At 38.7% G+C, this 16,279-nt stretch overlaps 1 non-coding gene across 1 annotated transcript; it reads left to right on the forward strand.

Annotated features, from left to right (window-relative positions):
* The first annotated feature begins 3,163 nt into the window (after window positions 1-3,163).
* On the forward strand, window positions 3,164-3,270 carry LOC148544717 (small nucleolar RNA R71). Its single transcript, XR_015901867.1, has one exon. It is a non-coding gene; the product is annotated as a small nucleolar RNA R71 (small nucleolar RNA).
* The last annotated feature ends 13,009 nt before the right edge of the window (window positions 3,271-16,279 follow it).

Genomic DNA, 16,279 nt, shown 5'->3' on the forward strand with positions numbered 1-16,279 from the left:
CCCTAAGTGAAAGAAAATCAACAAGAAATGCATATGTGATATGAATGATAAGCCATACATGAGTGTTTGTGGAAAAGAAATGATGGAAGGTTAGAATTGTATTTTGATTTTGATTTGGTTGATATGGGTTGAGTTGGATACACTAATCAAGGATTTAACCATTTTAGTCCACTTAGCCATATCTATCCGACCTTAACCCTAACCCCATTACAACCATATGAAGTCCTCATGATAATTGCATTCATGCATCACTTGTGTTGATTGTTAGATGAAAAGCAATCCCTTGAAAGCATGATTAGAGAAGACTTGAGTGATTAAAACCCTAAACACCGAGTGATTAGAGTTTATACACACCTAATGAGGGTTCAATTACTCAACTCTATGTTTCCATAATTCTTATCATGTATTCTTGTAAGTTGCTTCACTTTGATGAGTTGAATCAATTCTATAGATTTTTTATTGCATTGGATCATTTCCTTGCTCTGCCCTACTTGTCTATACTTGCTTGGGAATTTGATTGTTTGTTTTCACCAATTTTATATAGATACTATAGATAGATAAATAGATAGATATATGGTATTTGCATACTTGCATGCATATAGGTAGTTGCATTTAATAAGTTGATTACCCCTTTTTTCATTCTCCTTATTGGTTTAGCATGAGGACATGCTATTGTTTAAGTGTGGAGGAGTTGATGAGTCCATATCTGATGGTATATTTCAACTCACTTTGAATGGATTTTAGCATATGAAATCAAACTTAAGCACCAAAATAGCATACTTTTGTGTTTGATCCCTAGTTTGATCTTAAATGCGAAAACATGCAATTTTGTGCTTTAATAGAGCAATTTAATCCCATCTTTGTGCCATTCGATGCCGTGATATGGTTTGTAAGTGATTTCAGGCCTTGAAGGCAAGAATGGAAGGATAAAAGTGGAAGAAAGCATGTACAAGGGAGAAAACATGAAGAAAACAAGGAAAAGCACACACAGCAAAGTGTGCGTGTGCACAGCCTTGTGTGCGCGCGCGCAGACAAAAATTTCCATGTGTGCGTACGCACACACCTGTGCGTACGCACAGGTCGATTTTCAGCCGCGTGTGTGGACGCACGCATCTGTGCGTCCGCACAGGTCTCTGCACGTGAATTCATTAATGAAACACGTGCTGTGCGAATTTGGAGGCCCTTGGCTCATTTTTGAAAGGCTGAAATGCTATTTTTGAGTGCTATATAAAGAAGACTTGAACACTTATCAAAGGGGGGAAGCATTGGAGCAACTTTTAGATAGTTTTCATAGTAATTAGGAGTAGGAGTAGTGTAGAGTAGATAGCTCTCCTAGGGTTTATCAATTTTCATTGTAGCATTTTATAGCAAGCTTTGATTCTGGATTTTACTTCTTCAATTGTAAGTACTCTCAATTTCTTCTTTAATTCAAGCACTTTCACTTTCATTTCCTCTTGGTTCAAGTTACTTTGTTCATATTGCAATTTTGTGTTTCTTGAAGTTTTGATTAATGGATTTTACATTTCATGCTTCCTTTATGTTTGATTGCTTGTTTATGTTTGGTTTTGTTGATAGTTGGTTATAGGTTTACAATTTACTTTGCAAATTTCCATGGTTCACTTTTATGCACATAAGGTGTTTGTGAAAATGCCAACTCTAGATTTTGAGTAGATTTTCCAACCTTGGCTTGTGGTTTGAGTTCCTAGGATACTAGACTCATAATGTCCGACATTTAGTGGTAATTCTTGGGTAGTTAGTTGACTCTTGTTTCCATTGACGCTAGCCTTTTATCAACTAGTTTGGTAAGTTTGTTAGGACTTATGGATTAAGGTCAATCATGCTTCCTTGACTTACTCCTCGATGGTTGTGGTTGACTAGGCGAGATTGACTCATGATAATTACCATAGTTGTGGTTATGCCAATGATAGGATTCCTTGGATCCTCACTCCCAAGTCAAGGCTCTTTAATTGCATTTTCACTAGTTTTGATTCTATTTACCCTTGCTTGCATCAATTTCCAATTTTGCTCATTACTTAGTTCTTTTATTGCTTGGTTCTTTTAATCTTTTGTTGTTCGATTACAAACCCCCCTTTTGTCCTTTTCACAACCGAAGGAAGTAACATTTCATTTGCATTCATAGGGAGAATGACCCGAGGTTTAATTACTCTCGGTTTATATTTTGTACTGAACTTATTATTTGATGGTGAGAATTCATTGTTGGTTTGGACTATGCTACCAACAAATTGATTCTAGTTTTGATTGACTCCAAACTATACAAGAATTTTCTCATCCCATCGTAGGCTTTGGTATTTGTTTAGACAAGCTCCCTAGTTGTTCTTCCAGTTTTGAAATTGCTGCCCCTTGGTTCCTTATGTTGGATCTGAACTCCTCTTGGTTTGCATCTATCTTCCTATCAGCCTGCATTTGTTTCTCCAAAATAGTGGAAACGGTCCCTGTTTGTTGTGCTATGGCAGCCTCCAATTTTGTAAAATTGCTGCTGATATCACATGGTTGCATGGTTGAGGACGATGTATCTTGATGGTGGTTATTGTGTGGTTGTTGGGTGGAGTGGTATGATGCATTTTGTGAGTTGTGGTAGGGTGTATTTTGTGAGTTGTGATAGGGTCTGTTGTTGCCTAATTGATGGTTGGGGTTGTGGTTGTTGTATTGGTTTGATTGGTATGGTTTGTGATCTTGGCTGTGGTTTTGTTGGTTTTTTCACCCAAAATTTGGGTGGTTCTTCCAACCTGGGTTGTATGTCTTGGCATTGGGATCATATGGTGGTCTAGAGGGATTGTTCACATAGTTAGCTTGCTCTCATTCACATTCAACTTCTGGTGTATCTCTTTCTTGTGGAGGTGCTTGGGCTTGGATAGCTGAGACTTGGTTCTTCTCCATCTTCTTGGTTAAGGCTGCTAGTTGTGCAGTGATCACCTTGTTTTGAGCTAACAAGGCATCCATAGAATTGAGCTCCATCACTCCTCTCTTTTGAGTTCTTTCTGAGGCATAGAAGTACTCATTTTTAGCTACAATCTCTATGACATCTATGGTCTCTTAAATGGTCTTCTTCTTGTTAAGTGAGCCCCCTGAAGAATGATCTACTGCCTATTTTAACTCATATGATAGCCTCTCATAGAAGATGTGCAGTTATACCCACTCATTGAACATATCCGGAGGGAATTTCCTTGTCAAGTCTTTAAATCTCTCCCAGGCCTCATAAAGGGTTTCACCATCTTGCTGTTTGAAGGTTTGCACCTCATCTCTTAATCTATTAACTCTCTGTGAAGGGTAGAATCTTGCTAGAAATTTGTTCACAACATCATCCCAAGTTGTCAAGCTATCATTGGGAAATACTTCCAACCACTTTGCTGCCTTATCTGTGAGAGAAAAGGGAAACAAAAGTAGTTTGTAGGTGTCAGGATGTACACCATTTAACTTTACAGTGTAACAAATTCTCAAGAATGTAGTCAGATGTTGGTTGGGGTCTTCTTGGGCACTCCTTCCAAATGAGCAATTATTCTGGACAAGTGTGATGAGTTGAGGCTTCAACTCAAAGTTGTTAGCATGAATTGTTGGCTTTAGAATGCTACCGCCACAGTTTCCTGGATTTGGGTTGATGTAAGAGCCTAGAACTCTCCTCTGTTGCCCAACATGATTGTCAGCATCCTCTCCAACATGGTTATGCACCTCTTTCTCCATAGTAACTCCCAGATCTTCCTCCACTACTTCCTCTCCAACTATTCCTTTGCCTCTTGCTTCCCTCCTTAATCTAAGGAAGGTCTTCTCAGGTTCACTATCAAAAGAGGATAAAGTTTCTCCTCTTCTACCTGTCATACATCCAACAAACAGCAACAGAGGACAAGTAAAGGAATCACTCCTGTTAAAACTGTTGGTTACTTTGGCTGATGCAATTAATCAAATAGTTAATAGAGCAGTAAAAAAATGGAAGTATAAACAATGAACAACTGAAATGATCAAACCGAAAAAAATAAGAAAATTAAAGAACTGAAATTAAAGTAATTAACAAGGTAATTAAAAGTGCTTAATCTAGCTACCCATCAATTTAATCATTGTCAAATTCAAACCAATCCCCGGCAACGGCGCCAAAAAACTTGATGACCGGAATTCACTCCCCATATAAAATGATGAATCTGTTCTTTTGGCAAGCGCACCAAAAATATCGTCAAGTAGGAGGGAGGGCGCCCCTGCTACTAGTTCTATCCGGGATAGGTGATTAGCTACCTGGTTCTCTGTCCCTTTTCTGTCTCTTATTTCTATATCAAACTCTTGCAGAAGCAACACCCATCTTATGAGCCTGGGTTTTGAATCCTGCTTTGTGAGTAGATATTTAAGAGCAGCATGGTCAGTGTACACAATCACTTTTGATCCTACTAAGTATGATCTAAACTTGTCAATGGCATAAACCACTGCAAGCAGCTCTTTTTCTATGGTTGTGTAATTTTTCTGTGCATCATTTAAAACACGGCTAGCATAATTAATGACATGCAGAAGCTTGTTATGCCTCTGTCCCAGTACTGCACCAATGGCATGGTCACTGGCATCACACATTAGCTCGAATGGTAATGTCCAGTCTGGTGCAGAAATAACTGGTGCTGTGACCAGCTTAGCTTTCAGAGTTTCAAACGCCTGCAGACACTCTGTGTCAAACACAAATGGTGTGTCAGCAGCTGGCAGATTGCTCAGAGGTTTTGTAATTTTTGAAAAATCCTTTATAAACCTCCTATAGAATTCTACATGCCCCAGAAAGCTTCTGATTGCTTTAACATTGGCAGGTGGTGGTAATTTTTCAATTACTTCCACTTTAGCTTGATCCACCTCTATTCCTTTGTTTGAAATTTTATGCCCAAGGACAATTCCTTCAGTCACCATAAAGTGACATTTTTCCCAGTTTAAGACTAGGTTGGTCTCTTGGCATCTTTTTAGAACAAGTGCTAAATGGTCAAGGCAGGAGCTGAATGAGTCTCTAAATACTGAAAAGTCATCCATGAAGACTTCCAGAAATTTCTCTACCAAATCAGAGTAGATAGAGAGTATGCACCTCTGAAAGGTTGCAGGTGCATTGCACAGACCAAAACGCATAATTCTATAGGCAAACACTCCAGAGGGACATGTGAATGCTGTTTTCTCTTGGTCCTGAGGATCTACTGCAATTTGGTTGTAACCTGAATAGCCATCCAAAGTGCAGTAATATTCATGACCTGCTAGTCTCTCTAGCATCTGGTCTATGAACGATAAAGGAAAGTGATCCTTCCTGGTGGTTGTATTGAGCCTTCTGTAATCAATACACATACGCCACCCTGTAACTGTTCTTGTAGGAACCAGTTCATTCTTTTCATTATGAACCACTGTTATGCCTCCCTTCTTGGGGACAACTTGGACAGGGCTCACCCAGGGGCTATCAGAAATAGGATAAATAATCCCAGTCTCCAGTAACTTGGTGATCTCTTTTTGCACCACCTCCTTCATGGCTGGATTTAGCCGCCTTTGTGGTTGAACCACTGGCTTAGCATCGTCCTCCAATAGGATCTTGTGCATGCATCTTGCTGGGCTGATGCCCTTAAGATCACTTATGGACCACCCAAGAGCTGTCTTGTGTGTCCTTAGCACTTGAAGTAATGCTTTCTCTTCCTGTGGATTTAAAGCAGAGCTTATGATCACCGGAAAAGTATCACCTTCTCCCAGAAATGCATATTTCAGGAATGGTGGTAGTGGTTTGAGCTCGGGTTTAGGAGGTTTCTCCTCTTCCTGAGGAATTTTCAGAGGCTCTTTTATTTCCTCTGATTCCTCCAGATCATGCTGCACATCTTTAAAGATGTCTTCTAGCTCTGATTCGAGACTCTCAGCCATGTTGATCTCCTCTACCAGGGAGTCAATAACATCAACACTCATGCAGTCTTTTGATGTGTCTGGATGCTTTATTGCCTCAACAGCATTTAGCCTGAACTCATCCTCATTGACTTTTAAGGTCACTTCCCCTTTTTGGACATCAATGAGGGTTCATCCAGTTGCTAGAAAAGGTCTTCCTAGAATGAGAGTTGCACTCTTGTGCTCCTCCATTTCCAGCACTACAAAGTCAGTGGAAAAGGCAAATGGCCCAACCTTGACAATCATGTCCTTAATTATGCCTGATGGATATTTAATGGAGCCATCAGCAAGTTGAAGACATATCCGGGTTGGTTTGACCTCTTCGGTCAAGCCAAGCTTTCTGATAGTGGATGCAGGGATTAGATTGATACTTTCCCCAAGGTCACAAAGAGCTGTCTTGGTAAAAGTACCTTCTAATGTGCATGGTATCATAAAGCTTCCGGGATCCTTAAGCTTTTCTGGTAAGCTTGTTAGAATGACTGCACTGCATTCTTCAGTGAGAAAAACTTTTTTTGTTTCTCTCCAATCCTTCTTATGACTTAAGATCTCTTTCATGAACTTATCATAAGAGGGTATTTGCTCAAGTGCCTCTGCAAACAGAATCTTTATTTCAAGAGTCCTGAGATAGTCTGCAAAGCGGGCAAACTGTTTATCCTGTTTCGCTTGGCGGAGTTTCTGAGGATAAGGCATTTTGGCTTTATATTCTTTAACCTTAGTTGCTGCAGGTTCATTTCCTATAGAGGTAGGTTGAAAACCCTTCTTGAGGGAGTTATTATCAGCACTTGCAGGTGTCTGATCCCTCACTGGCGTTTGAACGCTAGAACTGGACATGGATTGGGCGTTTAACGCCAATTTTTCATCTTTTTTTGGCGTTTGAAGGCCAGACTTATTCCTCTCTGGGCTCTTACTGTCCTCAGAGGAATTTTGGGTAGCAGATTGCTCATCCTCTGTCAGCTGTTCTTTTCTTGGCTTTCTGCTGCTTTGAGTTGAGATATTTAATGTTTTTTCACTTCTTAATTGAACTGCTTGGCACTCCTCGGTCATCTGTTTTGAAAACTGTTGTTTTGTCTGATTCAATTGTGATTCTATATCCTTTTTAGAATTTTTAGTTTCTTGTAGCATCTCCTTAAATTCTGCTAATTGCCTTGTTATAGAAGATAGTTGCTGATTGAGTTCAACAACTTGTTCCTGAGGACTAAAGTCAATTGACACTGCCTTAGCTTCTTCTTTCATGGAGGACTCATTACTTATGTACAGATGCTGATTTCTAGCAACTATATCAATAAGCTCTTGAGCCTCTTCAATAGTCTTTCTCATGTGTATAGATCCAGCAGCTGAGTGGTCTATAGATATCTGAGCTTTTTCTATAAGCCCATAGTAGAAGATGTCTAATTGCACCCACTCTGAAAACATTTCAGAGGGGCATTTCCTTAGCATCTCTCTGTACCTCTCCCAGGCGTTATAAAGGGATTCATCATCCTCTTGTTTAAAGCCTTAGATGTTCAGCCTTAGCTGTGTCATCCTTTTTGGAGGGAAATATTGATTTAGGAATTTGTCTGATAACTGTTTCCATGTTCTTATGCTTGTTGTGGGTTGGTTATTTAACCACCTCTTAGCTTGATCTTTTACAGCAAACAGAAATAGTAACAGCCTGTATACATCTTGATCTACCTCCTTGTCACGCACTGTGTCAGTAATTTGCAAGAACTGTGCCAGAAACTCAGTAGGTTCTTCTTGTGGAAGACCGGAATACTGGCAATTTTACTGCACCATGACAATGAGCTGAGGATTTAGCTCAAAACTGCTTGCTTTCATGGGAGGTATACAGATGCTACTCCCATATGCAGCAGTAATGGGGTTAGCATATGACCCCAGAGTCCTTCTGGACTGTTCATTTCCATTTAGGTCCATGATGGATAAAATGGAATTGATATGAATTGCAAACAAAATATATTTTTGTTTTTATTTTATTTAAGTAGAAACAAACCGAATTATTAAGAATAAATAAAAATAATAAGATAAAATAAAATAATTAGAAATTAAAATATAAATTTCGAAAACCAAGAGAAAAATAAAGGAAACAAAAATTTTTAGATCAAAACAAAGGAAACAAACAGGAAAACCTTGAATATCACGATGAACGCTAAGAACAACTTTTGAAAAATTTTTAAGAAAACAGAAACACAAAGGACACCAAACTTAAAAATTTTTATATTCTAAGCACTAATAATTCGAAAAAAATGAAAGAAAAATAAAATCGTGCAATTGACACCAAAGTTAAAATGTGAAACTAAACTCAAACAAAAAACTCAATTATTAGTTTATAAAAATTTTTAAAAAATTTAAAAAAAGAAAATAAGGATTAAAAAAAATTTTAACCAAAAACAATAATTCGAACAATCCCCGGCAACAGCGCAAAAAACTTGGTGCGAGAATTGTAAATCACACTTTTCACAACTCGTACCACTAACCAGCAAGTGCACTGGGTCGTCCAAGTAATACCTTACATGAGTAAGGGTCGATCCCACGGAGATTGCCGGCTTGAAGCAAGCTATGGTTATCTTGTAATTCTTAGTTAGGATATCACCGATAATTCTTAATTTCAATAGTAAAAAGTAAAAGAGCATCAAATAAATACTTGTTATGCAGTAATTGAGAACAGATTGAGGTTTTGGAGATGCTTCGTCTTTTGGATCTCTGCTTTCCTCCCATCTTCTTCTTCACACACACAAGGCTCCTTCCATGGCAAGCTGTATGTTGGTGGATCACCGTTGTCAATGGCTACCATCCGTTCTCTCAGTGAAAAGGGTCCATGTACATGGCTAATCATCTGTCGATTCTCACTTGTGTTGGAATAAGATCCATTGATCCTTTTGCGTCTGTCACTACGCCCAATACTTGTGAGTTTGAAGCTCGTCGCAGTCATCCCTTCCCGGATCTTACTCAGAATACCACAGACAAGGTTTAGACGTTTCAGATCTCAGGGATGCTGCCAATTGATTCTAGCTTTTACCACGAAGACTCTGGATTAAGCGATTTGAACGCTCTGTTGTCAGGAGAGGCAATCAAACTCCTGAACCAGGAGCCCAAGAGATATACACTCAAGCTATTACAGATAGAACGTAAGTGGTTGTCAGGCACGCGTTCATAGGTTGAGAATGATGATGAGTGTCACGGATCATCACATTCTTCACGGTTAGGTAAGAGTGAATATCTTAGAACAGAAACAAGCGTGTTGAATAGAAAATAGAAGTAATTGCATTAATTCATCGAGACACAGCAGAGCTCCTCACCCCCAATCATGGAGTTTAGAGAGTCATGCTGTAGAGATACAATGTAAAACTTGAAAATGTCATGAGATGCAAAATAAATCTCTAAAAGTAGTTTTTATACTAAGCTAGTGACCTAGGTTTACAGAAATTAAGTAGACTAAGATAGATAGTGCAGAAATCCACTTTCGGAGCCCACTTGGTGTGTGCTTGGGCTGAGCATTGAAGCTTTCATGTGTAGAGACTTTTTTTGGAGTTAAACGCCAGGTTGTAGCCTGTTTCTAGCGTTTAACTCTAGTTTGCAACCTGTTTCTGACGTTTAACGCTAGAATAGGGTAAAGACTTGGTGTTAAAGGCGAATTTTTGTGGTCAAAGCTTGGGCAAAGTATGGACTATTATATATTGCTGGAAAGCCCTGAAAGTCTACTTTCTAAAGCAATTGAGAGCGCGCCAATTGGGTATCTGTAGCTCCAAAAAATTCATTTCGAGTTTAGGGAGGTCAGAATCAAATAGCATCTGCAGTCCTTTTTCAGCCTCTGAATCAGATTTTTGTTCAGGTCCCTCAATTTCAGCCAGAAAATACCTAAAATCACAGAAAAATATACAAACTCATAGTAAAGTCCAGAAATATAATTTTTGCATAAAAACTAATAAAAATATACTAAAAAGTAGCTAGATCCTACTAAAAACTATATGACAATACCCCTAAAAGCATATAAAATATCCGCTCATCAATAACCCACTAGGAGTGGGGTCAAATCCATAGAGATTGGTAGATTTGAGTAATTTTAATCAATGGGTAAATTAGTCAAGCTGAGCAATATAAATTGTGATTGCAGAATTTTAAATTAGCAGAATTATAAATGACTCAAAAGTAAAGAGAAGCAGTAAAGTGCAGAAAAGTAAATGACGAGAATGTAAAGTGCTGAAACATAAATAACTGAATTATAAATGGGAATAGGGAATAACAGAATGTAGAGAAAGCTATAAAGAATATGGAAGATAAGAATAGGGGAAATTCATTGGGGTCAGGAGATATTCTTCTCTTTGGATTAAATCCAGCTCATCTCATCTTCAATCATGCAACTCATTGACCTCTTGGCAATCATGATTGATTGAACCCCAATCCCTTGGTGATTCAATCTCTCAAATCTTGATAATCAGCCAATTCCTTGGTATAATTGCTCATGAAGTGAGATATGCTTGGTCCCTGATTATACCACACATCCTCATAGATCCAAATAGTGGTTGGATTATATGTCACCAAATCCAATCACCAAAACCCAGATCTACTCAATTGTGAGAAGGGATTTCAAGTATGGTTTCATGTTTCTTTTTCCAAGGTTCCCATAAAACCCATTTTGCATTCAACCTCTTTCCCAAGATGATTGAACACTAGCATTAAAACAAAATTCCTTCTAGCAAATCAAAGAGAAGATGAAGAGAAGAAGAAATTCACTATCATTAATCCATCAAGTACAACAGAGCTTCCTCTCCCAATGAGAGGGAATTTAGCTACTCATAGCTTAGAGAAAAGTACAAGAGATGGAAGAGATGAAGTGAAAAGTAAAAGTTAACAACACTACTTGCCAATGAACCAACTACTCACCAACCCCTTTCTCAGTACTTTCCGGGGTTATTTATACTACTCCTATCACTAGAATTAAGAAAATACAAAAGAGAAAAGAAAATTACAGCTAGAGGGAAAGAAAAACTTAATAAATGTGACTCCTCAAGCTTGGCGTGTGCCTGGCATTTGAGTGGCGTGCCACGCCTAGCCACTAAATTTGGCTTGACATGCCATGCCCAGCTCCTCAAGTGGCATGCCCTTTGAACCGACTTCCTTGGCGTGCCACGCCCTCGAGACCAAGTGGCACGCCCAGGGTCTTTTTCAACCATTGGTTAGCCTGGCGTGCCACGGCTTCGATCCCAAGTGGGACGCCCAGGTTTTTTCTTCTTCTTCTCCTCTCTGGAAAATTGAACTGGCGTGGCACACCTAGGGTCTGGTGTGCCACACCCACTGTGTGCTTCATCTTCCTCTCTGGAACCTTGAACTGGCGTGTCACGCCTAGGGTCTGGCGTGCTACGCCCATTGTGTGCACCGTTTTCTTCTCTGGAAAATTAAACTAGCGGGGGCCCATTGTGTGTGTTTGGTTTCTTGGTTGGCATGCCACGCCCAAAATTCAAGTGGCACGCCCATGGTCTTCTAGTCTTAGCGTGCCACACCTTGAAGCTCAAGTGGCATGCCCAATCTTCTTCTTGTTGAGTGATGAGGCTGGCGTGCCATGCCTTCGACACCAAGTGGCATGCCCAGTGAGTGGTTTAGCATTAGCGTGCCATGCTTGAGACTCAAGTGGCACGCCTAAGTGAGGAATGATAGTTGGCGTGCCACGCCTTCAATACCAAGTGGCACGCCCAAGTGTTTGGCCCTTCACCTCCTCCTCTGGAAACTTGTACTGGCGTGTCACGCCCTGATGTTCAAGTGGCACGCCCATATTGGTGTGTTTCCTTCAAGCTTGGCGTGCCACGCCTAGGTCCTCAAGTGGCACGCCCAAGTGTTGGGTTAGAGTTGGTGTACCACGCCTTCGATACCAAGTGGCACGCTCAGTGTGTGTCCTCTTCTGGCATGCCACGCCCACAAGTTCAAGTGGCACACCCATGGTGTACAATGGAGTTGGCGTGCCACGCCCCCTTTGTGGCCTTCAACTTTGCTCTCTGGAAAATGTAACTGGCGTGCCACGCCCATTTTAAAGCTTTGAGAACCTTTTCTGGAAAATACAACTGGCGTGCCACGCCTGGCTCCTGGCGTGCCACGCCTGGCTCCTGGCGTGCCACGCCCATACACTTTCATGGCGTTTGTTCCAAGTGGCACGCCCAGCTCTACACGCCCAGCCTTATTTTTTGTTTTCTTCCATTTTTATTGCTCTTTCCACCTGAAATTCAGCACAAACCCACTTCAAAGTAATGTACCATAATATTCATCATTTAGTTCATGAATTGCAATGATTTAATGAGATTATGTTCTTTTATGGTCCTTTTTAGATAAGAAAAAAAGGGTAGATGATGCAAGTCATCAAATGTGCACTATCAAACAATGAGGAAGGTCCCAACAGAAGGATGCCTAGGGGATAGAAAAACAACAATATCCCCACTGAAGGCTTCTCAGCAGGGATGAGGGTAGTATTCCCTGCAAGCCCAATCCTGTCTCTTGAGCATATTAAATTGATCCATGAGAGCACAGGAAGGAAGCTCCCAGTGAGGAGTGAGGATTTATTCCTCTATGACTATCTTCCTCCTTAAAGGAACTGACCGTCAAGCTAGTGACGGTAAAGAAGCGCTTGTTGGGAGGCAACCCAACCATAAGTAGCCCATTGTATTTTCTTTTCTATTTTATTTCAGTTATTTTAGTTTGATTTAATATTATTTTATTTTCTCTTGTTTTTCATAGTTTTCTTAGTTTTTCTAACGTTTATGATCATGTGTTGCCATTAGAACAGAAACAGGAACGCATGGGAGAGAAACAGAACATCCTGGAGGGCATCCCCTTTCTGGCATTCAATACCAGAAAGGAGAAGAGAGTTTAGGCGTTCAACGCCCATAAGGGAAGCAGTTCTGGCGTTCAATGCCAAGAGGGACCAAGTTTTCTTTGCTTAGGGATAAGCAAACTTTTTAAGTTTAGTGTTGCAGAGCAAGCTCTAGGTGTATAGTATCATCAATAGCACCAAAGGGAGGTGAATCATCTTCATAGAAGAGCACAGCCTGAGCAACCATCAGCTCTAAGGTGGTTGAGTTTTATTCTCCCTTTCTTTCTATTTTTCAGTATTCTATTATATTTTTTGTTATCTATTCTAGCTCTTGCATGATCACTATTAAGATTTCCTTTGCTTTCCAGTCTAGTAGTTCAATTTTGAAAATTCAAAAAAAAAAAAAATTGGGCAGAAGATATCTCACGCATTACTCATTAAAGCTTAAAAAGAAAATTTTTTAAAATGAAGTAGTAAAATACATAAGATCTTGAGTTATATCATATGTTATTCCAATTACTTTGATGTGGTAGCCTTGCATTTACTTTCTGAATGTATGAATTAACTGTGCATAATTGATATTGAAGTTGAGCATATTGGCTCTTGAAGAACAGTGAATTTAGAGAAGTACTATTGGTTCTCTGAAAATTCAAAAATATTGATTTTTGAAGCAAAAAAAAGTAGCAAAAAAAAAATAAAAGAAAAAGAAAAATAAAAAGCTCAAAAGAAAAAAGACAAGAGCAAGGATCCAAGGGTTTGAGCATCAATGGTTAGGAGGGTCAAAAATTGGCCTAAAAAGCTCAAATGAGTTGCTATCCCTAACTATATGCTTGTGGTGCAAAGGTGTCAAGTAAAAAGCTTTATACTGAGCAGTTAAAGTCGTGATCCAAAGCAATAAATGACTACGCTTAAGAACTATGGGCACCACTGTCTGGGAATTTAAGCAAAGCTAAATTCGAATCAAAAGGGTTCCCTCAGTTAAGTGCCTGTGCCGTTAATGTATCCGGTGGTAATACTTGAAAATAAAATGCTTAGAGTCACAGCTAGGTCTAAAGGTGAAAAGCACAAAAAAGAAGCTGTGTTCAAGAATCAAGAGAATCAATAATATCATCCAGATTCTAGTTCCAAGAGATGCCAATACTTCTGAGCTTCAAAGGAAAGTGAAATACCAAAACTGTTCAGAAGTAAAGAGCTAATAGCCCCATTCAATATTTGGAACTGAGCTTCATTGACAACTCTGAGACTTTAATGACCACGAGCCATTACTTAATCACTTACAGCCTTGCCATTGAATGAATCACTCATCATTAAAGTAGTGAGTAAAAAGTATTAGTCTGGAAGAACAAGCATCTCCGAGGCCTTAACTGATTTCCTATCATTGTTTCAACGTCTTTTTATTATTGTTTTGTTTATGCGCCTACAACAACAACAATCAACTTTTTATTCGCCTTACTCAGATTTGCAGGATAACCACAACTTGCTCAATCCGGTAATCCTCGTGGGATTCAACCATCACTCACCTGAGGTATTACTTGGATGACCTGGTGCACTTGCCGGTTCAGTTGTGCAAGTTCTAATTTCACGAACCAATTATTCACAAAATGAATTACAAGCATGATTCTGAAAACCAGACTTGACCAGCCGGTCAAATTGGTCCAATGTAAATCGGTAGCTATTTGTTGCGTAAGCATCTTATACCCTTTTTATAGTTATTTTTATATTGTTTTTAGTTAGATTTTATTAAATTTTATTATATTTTAGTGAAAAATTCATCTTTGGATGCTACTTTGAATTTTTCTCATGTTTTTATGATTTAGGTGAAATTCGGAGCAGTTTGGAGAAGCCTGGAATAAGAAAGGAAAATGTTGTTAGCTCCCCCCTGGGTGCTGAACTCCCAAAGTGGCGTTCAATGCCAGCAGAGGGGCATCAAGTCAGAGGCGCACTTCCCTTCTGGGCATTCAACGCCCAATCCTGGCGTTGAATACCAGCTTGCTGTCTGAGTTGCACACTTTTGGGCCTCCAAGTGGATTTTGGCACTTGTTAGGCTTATCTTATTTTATCTTTGTAATATTTATATTTAAAATAATATCTTTTAGGTTTATCATTTATTATTAGGTTAGTATTTATAGGAGAAGATCAATTAGGTTTAGGAGATCTTCTTCCTTCCGCACTTTTCAGAACCCTATTTTCTCTGTAAGTTATGAGTAACTAAACCTCTACGTTAAGGAATTGGGAGCTCTATTTATTTCTATGGATTAATATTATTACTCTTCTATTTTAATATATGTTTGATTCAATTCTAAGGTGTGCTCTCATTCTTAATCTAATGAAACTGGGTGGAACGGAAGTATGACCCTTTTTCTACATGAGTTCTTGTGAGACTCGAAAGAGGTATCAAGAACTATAGCTTGAGAACACACCTCCTAGACGTCTAATCCACAACCTATTGGGGACATGGGAACATCTATTCAGCGAGGATCTGGGGTGATTAGGGCCTTTGTGGTATAAACTAGTTTTTTGAATTTCACCCTTTAATTCGAATTGGATGACCACGGAAGTGGCATTTGATGAGGATTAGAGGAGATTAAATTGCTAAGGAATTAGGGTTTAATCACTTACTGTTTACCATAGAATGAATCATTCATTATTAAAATAGTTAGTAAGAAGTTTTGATCCGGAAAGATAAACATCTCCGAGACCTTAACTGTTTTCTTATATTGATTTTACACCAATCTTTTATTGCTTTTCTTATTTATCTGTCTTATGATTTTTCAACAACAACTTTCTTTACTGTTCGCCTGACTAAGCCCAGCAAGATAACTACTACTTTTCAATCCAACAATCCTCGTGGGATCGACCCACACTCACTTGAGGTATTACTTGGATGACCCGGTGCACATGCCGGTAAAGTTATGTGAGTTCTAATTTCACACACCAAGTTTTTAGCGCTGTTGCGGGGGATTGTTCGTGATTGACAACTACCGGTTGTCTTGTGGCTTAGATTAGGTATTTTTATTAGATTTGATTATTTACTTTCTCTTTCAAGTTTCGATTTTTTACTTTTACTTATTTTTCTCTATTTTCGAATTTTTCCTTATCTATTTTCTCTTATTTTTAAATTTTAAGTTTGGTGTCCCGTTAGTGATTTTCTCTTTTTTTGGTTTAATCAATTTTCTTTTTAATTATTGAATCCGATCTTGTTTATTTTTCTTGATTTTTGATCTTTGTTTTATTTATATTTTCCTTGATTTTTGAATTTTATTTTATTTATTTTCATTCAATCTCAAAAATTAAGTTTGGTGTCCTTTAACATTTCCTCTATCTTTTTTAATTTGAAAGTTTTTTTTTTAAATCCTTTTCTTTCTACATTTCGAAAGATTTTTTTAGTTAATTACTCACTTTATTTTATTTTATTTTATTTCTTTTTTAGTGAAAACATGCTTTTTAGGCCTTAAATTCGCCAATTTTAATTCACCTTAATTCCATTCGATGCCTTGATATGTTTGTTGAGTGATTTCAGATTCATAAGGCAAGTATTAGATGGAAGAATTGAAGACAAAACATTGCAAAGTGGAGAATTCATGAAGAAATGAGCATTTG

The sequence above is a fragment of the Arachis ipaensis genome, chromosome B9 (genome assembly GCF_059453495.1).
Source record: "Arachis ipaensis isolate K30076 ecotype BB chromosome B9, ASM5945349v1, whole genome shotgun sequence".
NCBI lineage: Eukaryota > Viridiplantae > Streptophyta > Magnoliopsida > Fabales > Fabaceae > Arachis > Arachis ipaensis.